The sequence below is a fragment of the Cnephaeus nilssonii genome (genome assembly GCF_951640355.1).
Source record: "Cnephaeus nilssonii genome assembly, chromosome: 1".
Taxonomy (NCBI): Eukaryota; Metazoa; Chordata; class Mammalia; order Chiroptera; family Vespertilionidae; genus Cnephaeus; species Cnephaeus nilssonii.
Window position 1 is genome coordinate 31,530,116 of NC_137072.1, and position 8,637 is coordinate 31,538,752.

The window sequence follows — 8,637 nt, forward strand, 5'->3', positions numbered from 1 at the left end:
TACCCAAGTGTCCATGGATGAATAAAAGGATAAACAAAATATGGGATATATAGATAATCCTATCTAATAAAAGAGTAATATGTAAATTGACCATCACTCCAACACACAAGATGGCTGCCCCCATGTGGTCAAATATGGCTGCCCCCATGTGGACACAAGATGGCTGCCACAAGATAGCCAGCAGGCAAGGGCAGTTGGGAGGAACCAGACCTGCAAGGGAGGGCAGTTGGGGGCTATCAAGCCTGCAGGGAAGGGCAGTTAAGGGTGACCAGGCTGGCAGAGGATGGAAGTTGGGGGCAACCAGGCCTATAGGGAAGGGCAGTTGGGGGGGACCCAGGCCTGCAGGAGAGGGCATTTGGGGGGTGACCAGGCCTGCAGGGGAGGGCAGTTAGGGGCAATGAGGCTGGCAGGGAGCAGTTAGGCACCAATCAGGCTGGCAGGGGAGTGGTTAGGGGGTGATCAGGCTGGCAGGCAGAAGCGGTTAGGGGCAATCAGGAAGGCAGGCAGGCGAGCCAGCAGTCCTGGATTGTGAGAGGGATGTCCAACTGCCCTGTTTAGGCCTGATCCTACCGGGATCAGGCCTAAACAGGAAGTCGGACATCCCTCAAGGGGTCCCAGATTGGAGAGGGTACAGGCTGGGCTGAGGGACACATACCCCCGTGCACGAATTTTGTACACCGGGCCTCTAGGGGAATATAGTCAGCCTTAAAGAGGAAGGTAACTGTGGCATATGCTACAATGTGTATAAATATCGAGGGCATTATGCTATGTGAAATAAACTAGTCACAAAAAGACTAACACTGTACAGTTCCACTTATATGCGGTCCTAGAGTCCTCAAATTCATGGGACAGAGAGTAGAGTGGTGGTTTTCATGGGCTGGGGGAGGAGAATAGGGAGTTACTGTCTGACAAGCGCTGAGTTAGTTTTAGAAGATGAAAAGAGTTCTGCAGATGGACGGTGGTGATAATAGCACAACAATATGTGTGTACTTTAATGCCACTGAATTGAAAACGTAAAAATGGTTCAGATGGTAAATTGTATGTTGCATATATTTTACCACAATTTTAAAAACTGCTCTTTTCAGTTGTTCCTATTTATAAAGTGCCTTACCACCTCTGTTGTACATAGTTGCATCTTAGCAACATTTTCAAATGTGATAAATCATTTTGCCAATGCTCCTCAACTCACCCAGACAATAGGCTCTTGTTCCCTCGGGGAAATCTATTTAGAATTGAGGTAACCAGACCAGATATATTGGCTGTGTTAGTCAGCGAGGGTTACTATAACAAATACCACAGATTGGGTGGCCTGAACAACAGCTATTTATTTCTCACAGTTCCGAAGGTTGGAAAGCCCAAGGTCAAGGTACCAGCAGATTTGGTTCCTGGCAAGAGCTTTCTTTCTCGCTTGTAGACAGCAGCCTACTCACTGTGTCCTCACATGACAGAGAGAGGAAGTTCTGGTCTTCCTTCTTTTTCTTATAAGGGCACGAATTCCTTCATGAGGCTCCCACCCTCACTACTTCATCCAAATTTAATTACTCCTAAAGACCCCCCTCCAATACCACCATACTGATAGTGTGAATTTGGGGGGAGGACATAAACTTCCACTTCATAACTTTAGCTAAATTTACAATTTATGAAGTAGAGGTTATAGAGGAAATGACACTGTGTAAAGCTTGGGGGGAAAAATGTTGAAGAATCCCAATATCTAAAGTTAAGTTTATTCCCCACTTCCAAAGTAAACCAACATATTAGAGGAAGCCACATTAAGTCAGTAAAGATGACAATGCTGTCAATAACAATCCATCTGGATTATTAAAAGAAATCATCACTGATTATTATCCCAAATTCCATCAAATAAAGCTTTATTTCCTGGGTTTAGGTTTTGAGCCCTAAGAAATTGGAAATATCCTGGTTTATTTGTCCTTGACATTTCTTTATAACCAGACCCTTTCTGCTTCCTTCTAAAAGGAAGTTGTGACAAGGAATAAGCAGAGGGAAGTAGAGAGGAGAGCATTCCTGCCTGAGAGGCAAGGAAGGAGGGGAATAGTCCTGTGGACGGGGAGGGAACCAGTACAGGTAATATGGCCTGGATGTCACAGACTTCACACATTAAATCCGGACCAGCCTAATCCTACATTCATTTCAGATCTTCCTTCCAACAACACGATGATCTCAGAATCAATACAGTTGAAATTTACTTCACTGAAGCATTGGAGAATTTCTTTAAATCTTGAAGGTCAAAATGAGTCCCTAAGAGTAATTTAGATGCATCCAGAGTTTTAACTCTTTTTCCATGGCATTATGTTGCCTTTTGGTGCCCTACACACACACACACACACACACACACACACACACACACACACACACACTGTCGATTTTGTAGCTAGAGCTTTACTGGTTGAGTTCTCAGTATTTTCACGATATCATAGGGTGTTATTTGGGGACATAAAAAATAAAGATCAAGTGGAAACCTGAACGCTTGAAGTGGTGAGCATGTTTCCATGAGGACAGGTAGCTCTTGTAACAAAAGTGTGACCTGAACATGGTGAAAACTTGACCTGCGGAATCAGGCGAATCACCCCTTATCCTAGAGCCCCAGGTTGTGGAAGTGAAGGCATCATCTGAAAGCAAAGTTTTAGTGGGGCCACATGATCTGCAATAAAACTTTTAAATTGCATGTGGCTGTTTCTAGAGTTCCAATGTGTGGCATCTGCACTTGCCTTTTGTGGCGATTCTCTGGAGCTATCAGCCTAGAGAAAAGCTAATAAATCATCCTGTATTGCATCTTGGTGCTGGGACAACAGTTTTGATGATGCCGGGGCTCTGAGACGGTGAGGCGGTGTTTCTTTGATTGCTTGTGAGAGCGCTGCAGAAACATAATTTCATTTATTAGAAGCAGACAGCCTATAAAATGGTGTGAAACAACAGGTGCCAGCAGAAAGCTGGAGGCTCTAATGAGGTGCCTGGACACTTGGGTCTGGAGAAGGCAGAGATACAACCGATGCCGTTTACATTTCTCTTTAGACGCAAATCAATCAGAGGCTTCAAACCAGATTGTCTCAGCATGCTACTGCGAGCAGTTTTCATCTAAAGTTATTGATGATCTTGCTTTTAACCAAGAAAAAGGATGAAATGGAGGAAAACTGTGTGCAGTGCAAAGACTTGGAACAAACAGGAATCTAAGACGCAGCTGAAAGAAAAAATAAATAATCAGAATATACCCAGTGACACGTCAGCTGGCAAATGAAGTGTTGCACACACATAATGACATTTTCCAGATAAGGGAAGTTCATCCATTCCAGAACACAGACTTTAAAAATCGTAACCATTTTTTTTTTAAGGATAAACATAAACTTTTCTCTCTACTCTCAAAAACAAAGCATCCTGAACACCTTTTAAATGTTTCTTAATTACATACATGTGTATTACATAATATGCAATTACACATTCATTCAAATATTTCTTTGTATTCCCCACATTTTGGTCTTTGTGTGTGTGTGTGGGTGGGTAGGAGAGCTCATTTGTTAAGAACATGCTGTTTAGTTATAGTTGAAAGCTCAGTGTGACAAACATGGGTGCAAAGTGGGGTGACTTTAGTGTGTGGGCTTTCTTTCCTGAATTTAGGTTTGGAGCCATGTTCCAGAAAGTTCAAATTCGGGGAAATCAGGACTTAGATATATAGTAAGGTGTTACGTGTGTGTGTTTTTTTTTAATTGGAAAGATTCGTGTGCCACTGAAGCGTGCCTATGGGCTCAGGACCCTCTTTCTCTGATGAGGGCTCCCTGCAGAGAAGAGGCACATGTTTGCTGAGAACAGCAGGAGGGAAAAGAAGGGATCTGCATCTTGTAAACGTGGACTAGGACGCCAGCATCTGGGATTCTCCTGGCGTGGTTTGCTGAACCTTGGCCAGACCACCAAAACCTTAAGTCCAGTGAGACTGTGCCAGGAATAATCAGGATGGACGGTGGCTGTGGGTCATGAGCCTGCAGGGCCCGAGGGAGTGATGTTATTACCATAAGCTGTCCAAGTGACCTTTATATCAGGTTGCATGCATGACCAGCATATGGCTCTTGAGTCCTTCTACCTAAACAAAGATGTAATTGTTATGTCTCTTAAATGGTCCTAGAAACTCTCAGGCCTTTTTGGTCTGTGCCAGAGCAGCTCTAATAGTCGTAACTGCCAACACCAAGAACAGAACAGCCCTGCTGGATCCCGGTCCAAAGGAATGATTTACTTAAGAGTCTATCTGGAACCTTCCAATGACAGTGATAAAAACAGTGATAATTACTTCTTAAATCCTCACCCTTGGCTGCCACCACTTCTTGCTGTCTCTGCTGTCCTGGAGGCCCTGAAATTTAATAAGACAGTGTTTCCACTTCCCCTCCCACACATTCCTTCACCCCAAATGCAGTCTTGGTCTTGCTCAGGCGAACTCAACTTAGCAGGACGCTAGCTCCTCTGTAGCCTTTCCCCGCCCCCCCCCCCCCCCCCCCGCCGCCCCAACCACCACCATCTGCTGGAAGTCCCCAGCCTCTTCCCTACCCACATCAGGACCAGGCTCCTGGAACCTCTACCCAGGCCCCCAAGTGATGAACTTTGGTTGGCCGCTTCGTAAGTCTAGAGATAAGAGGTTCTCTGCCCCACGTGGTATGGGTAAGTGACTATACCCAGGACTCAAGTATGGCCTGGAATGACGAGGCCTAATCTGATTTTCCAACTCACAATATCTTTCTTATATCCACAGCCACCTAAATTCTGTGTCCCTGTGCTCTGCCCAGGGCTTTCCCTCTATTCTCCCCCCACCCCCACCTCCAGTGCCAACTGTTTCTGCCACTCTCTCAAGCCAAGCCAGGTCTTGACTCACTATTCCTCTCTAACTTTTCCAGAAGGAATCACTGTGTCTCAGATCTGAGTTCTAAAAGGCGACATGGGTCACTCTCGGAAGGTGCCACTCACTGAAGTGAAATTCTATTTTACAGTTTCATATCCAAGGGCACATTCATTTGTCACTCCTGTTGAGCTCATGGGGCTCCTCTAATTAACACACCATACTTCCCTCCTGACTCACTGAGTCAGGGATGGCAGAGCGTTCCATTGGCCTTTCTATGCCTGCCTATAATCATTTTACCTGGGACTTCATGTATCTGTAGTGACCTGATTCAATTTTTTTTGGGGAGAAGGTGAAGGGTTACAAATTCCAAACCCAGCCTTTATTGCCATGCTTCAGAGGCTGAGCAGGAAAGAGAAGGCTCAATCCTGCTTAGCTGTTCCCAGACCCAGAGGCAGCTGGAGGGCAGCCCTGGAAGTCTTTTCTGCCCAGCAGAAGGGCTATTGGGAAGGGGAGAGGTCTCTGCTGCTGCTTCCAGGAGGAGGAAGACCTGGAGCAGCAAGCTGACCTCCAGAAGTCAGGAGAGACCCACAAACAGGCAGAACACCAGACATTGGGAAGGATGGTTGGACTGAGGAAACTCATGGTGTCCCCAAACAGCACTTAGATCTCACAGAGAGGCACCCAGTTCCTGCTGGCTCTAGGAACTGAGACCCTAAGGAAGGCACACCCAGAATGAGGTGCTCACAAAGGGTCCCTGACAGCACCCTTGCCCTCTGTTCAGCAAGGATCAGGAGAAAGTCTGGAGAAACAAGGACAGGGCCCGGGTTGGCAAGAGGCTGAGAGGGGGATCTGGGATGAGCATGAGGGGCAGGGCATCAGAGCTTGGCATAAGGGGACAATGTGGGGTCCTCTAGCTCCTGCTCTGCTGCTCCTGCCGGTGGATAATGGTAATGGGGTTGGTGATGCTGCCTATCAAGGCCCGGTACTTGTCAAAGCTGATATATCCATCGTGGTTGGCATCCAGGTTCTGGATGAGCTTGTCAGCAGCCTTTTGGTTGGTTCCCCTGTCTGTCAGCGTGTGGTTGAGGCTTTCTGAAGCATCTTTCCAAAGCTGCTCTTGATGATCTTGTTCTTGACCAGGCTGTGCATAGACATGTGTTTATAGAAGTTTAATACCAGGACCATGACTGCCTTCTCCAGCTCTGTGTAGCAGTCTGCCATCTCACTGCCACTCCTCAAGGGGTCTGCCCTCAGTCCACTTCTTCTTCAGTGAGGCTCCGTGGCCTGGGTTCTGGCACCACCAAGCAGGACTCCTCACCATCCCACTCCCAGAATGGGCCCAACTCCCTCCTTCCCTGCCTGGCTGAGCTGGCTCAGTGGGGAGGTGGCAACTGAGCTCACTCTTGACTTAGCCCTGGGTTGGCCTGATTCAATTCTAATATTGTCCAAAAGACCTTTGGAATCTTCGTGTAATGTCACACGTTGAATCTGTCTCCCTAAAAGACAAAAGCATTGCTGGAAAGGTTGCTTTCTTTCCTTTTTCTTTTTTTAAAATATTGACTGAAATCTAGAAAATTCGCATGAGGTTTGCTTAGGTACTTAAAAGGAAATCACAGGCAACTTGTCACCTTTCCTGACATCTAAATAAAATGTACTTATACTCTTAAATTAAGGGCTATATTCTGTTAAATGACCACTAAACCAGCCCAATTGTCACTTAAGGAAACAAAGAAATCAAACAATATACAAACACTAGAGGCCTGGTGCACAAAATTAGTGCTGGGGAGTGGGCCCAAGCCAGCAGTTGGACATCCTTAGCACTGCCACGGAGGCAGAAGAGGCTCCTGCCACCACCGCTGTGCTCACCAGCCATGAGCCTGGCTTTCAGCTGAGCTGCGCTCCCCCTGTGAGAGCGCACTGACCACCAGGAGGCAGCTCCTGCATTGAGTGTCTGCCCCCTGGTGGTCAGTGCGCATCATAGTGACCTGCTGTTTGGTCGATTTGCATATTAACCTTTTATTATATAGGATGGGAAAGGGAAGCAAACACATTGCTCCTGTCACCACTAAAAATGGATGTTTACTTTAAATATCAGAAAAATAGGGAGTTCACATTTTGGAGCATGAATAGTTTCTATGTGGGTAAGGTATTTATGAATGTGATAGCTAATTATCCAAATGGTCTTTAAAAGTAATTTTATACACTAGATTCTATGAAAAAAAGGAGTCAAAGCTAAAGAGAAAAAAACGAAGACATGAGGAAGGAGAGTTAGGAAAGAGCCAGGAAATGAAAGAGGAGAGAGAGTTTTAAGCCAATATCCAAATAATAGGGACTTATGAACAGAAGGCAGCTGAGATGTCACAAGCACAACCATAAACTTGGAAGTCTTACAAAGGTAGAAAGAGAACAAACCTGGCATTGGATCTATCGGGCCAAGAAAACAGTGAGAATCCCAATTTATTTCAAAAGGAGAAACAATTTGAAAGGATCTCTAGTCCAGTTATGGCAGATAATTCCCAAAGAGAAAGTGGGAGTCCAATGTCTAGCAGGAAGTTATCCCTATTGGGTTATGTCAATAATGATGCATTGGTTGGACTTTCATGTCATCTCCTTCCTTTGTCTTTCACTGTGAGATGAGCAGTTATGAGTTTCGTATCACACTGTACCTTGATCTAGACCAGCAGTTTTCAACCTTTTTCATCTCATAGCACACATAGACTAATTTCTAAAATTCAGCAGCACAGCAAAACATAGATTTTTTGCCTAGCTAACAAAAAACAGGTATAATTTTTATTTGTTTACACTGGATGGCTATTGTGTTGGTTGTTGTAATTTTTTTTTATTTGACAATCTAAGGGAAAAGAAATCAGTGCCCCTGGCTACATAGTCAAGGATTGCGTGTTTTAAACATTTTTGTGGCACACAAGTTTGCCATGGCACACAGGCTGAAAATGGCTGGTCTAGACTTTAAAAGGAGCCAGAAAGCCAAAATCTTGGTAACCAATTGCATGCTAAACTTGTTCCTGGAACCAGTGTGGATGAGCAAGTGTGTTCAGTTAATAATAATAGTAATAATAATAATCTGGGGTCTTATGTTTTCATTCACTAATTTAATTTTAATTTTTTGTCGAAGTTTTACATATATTTAATCAAATGCATCTATAAGGTTTCTAACAAAACAAGTCCCCTGCTTTATCTTATTCTCTTGCCTAATTCCTGTTTGCCAGAAGCTAACACCTTTAACTTATTTGCAATTTATTTTTGTTATTTACCTACATAATTTTACATACTGATATTTTTTAGGTTTTGATGTTGTCTTTATACTATGGGTGATAAGGCTTAGCTCTCCTAAGCACCATCACCTGTTTTGCTCTCTCTCTTTCTCCACTGTCAACATTATCCCAATACAGTGATACATGGTTTGGGGTAGGTAAACATTATGCACGTGTTAATATTATTTAGAGTTGAACATATAAAAATCATCTGTTCCTTAAAAAACTCTTTAGTTTCCCTAAATTGAATAATTTTTTATTTACTTGGCTTCTTATGTAATTGCCACTAACTCATTTGCAAAACCCTATAGGCCAAAGTATAAATTTCACCTTTTAAATCAAATGCTCCAGATTAGTTATCATTTTCTTCTTCCTTTTCCTTTTTTCAGTGACATTTCCTCCTGGGGTTCTCTGTCCTCCTGCTGCAGTCTGGACTGGCTATTCCCGAGACCAGTCACAGAACTAATATCCCTTCTTAGATGTTCTCACCCTGGTCCCTGTGACCAATGTCTTCTTGTTTTTTATTTT

At 44.2% G+C, this 8,637-nt stretch overlaps 1 pseudogene across 1 annotated transcript; it reads right to left on the reverse strand.

Moving 5' to 3' along the window:
• Positions 1-5,747: 5,747 nt before the first annotated feature.
• Positions 5,748-6,058, reverse strand: LOC307103929 (protein S100-A16-like; annotated as a pseudogene). Its single transcript has one exon. The product of its transcript is annotated as a protein S100-A16-like (transcript).
• Positions 6,059-8,637: the final 2,579 nt, after the last annotated feature.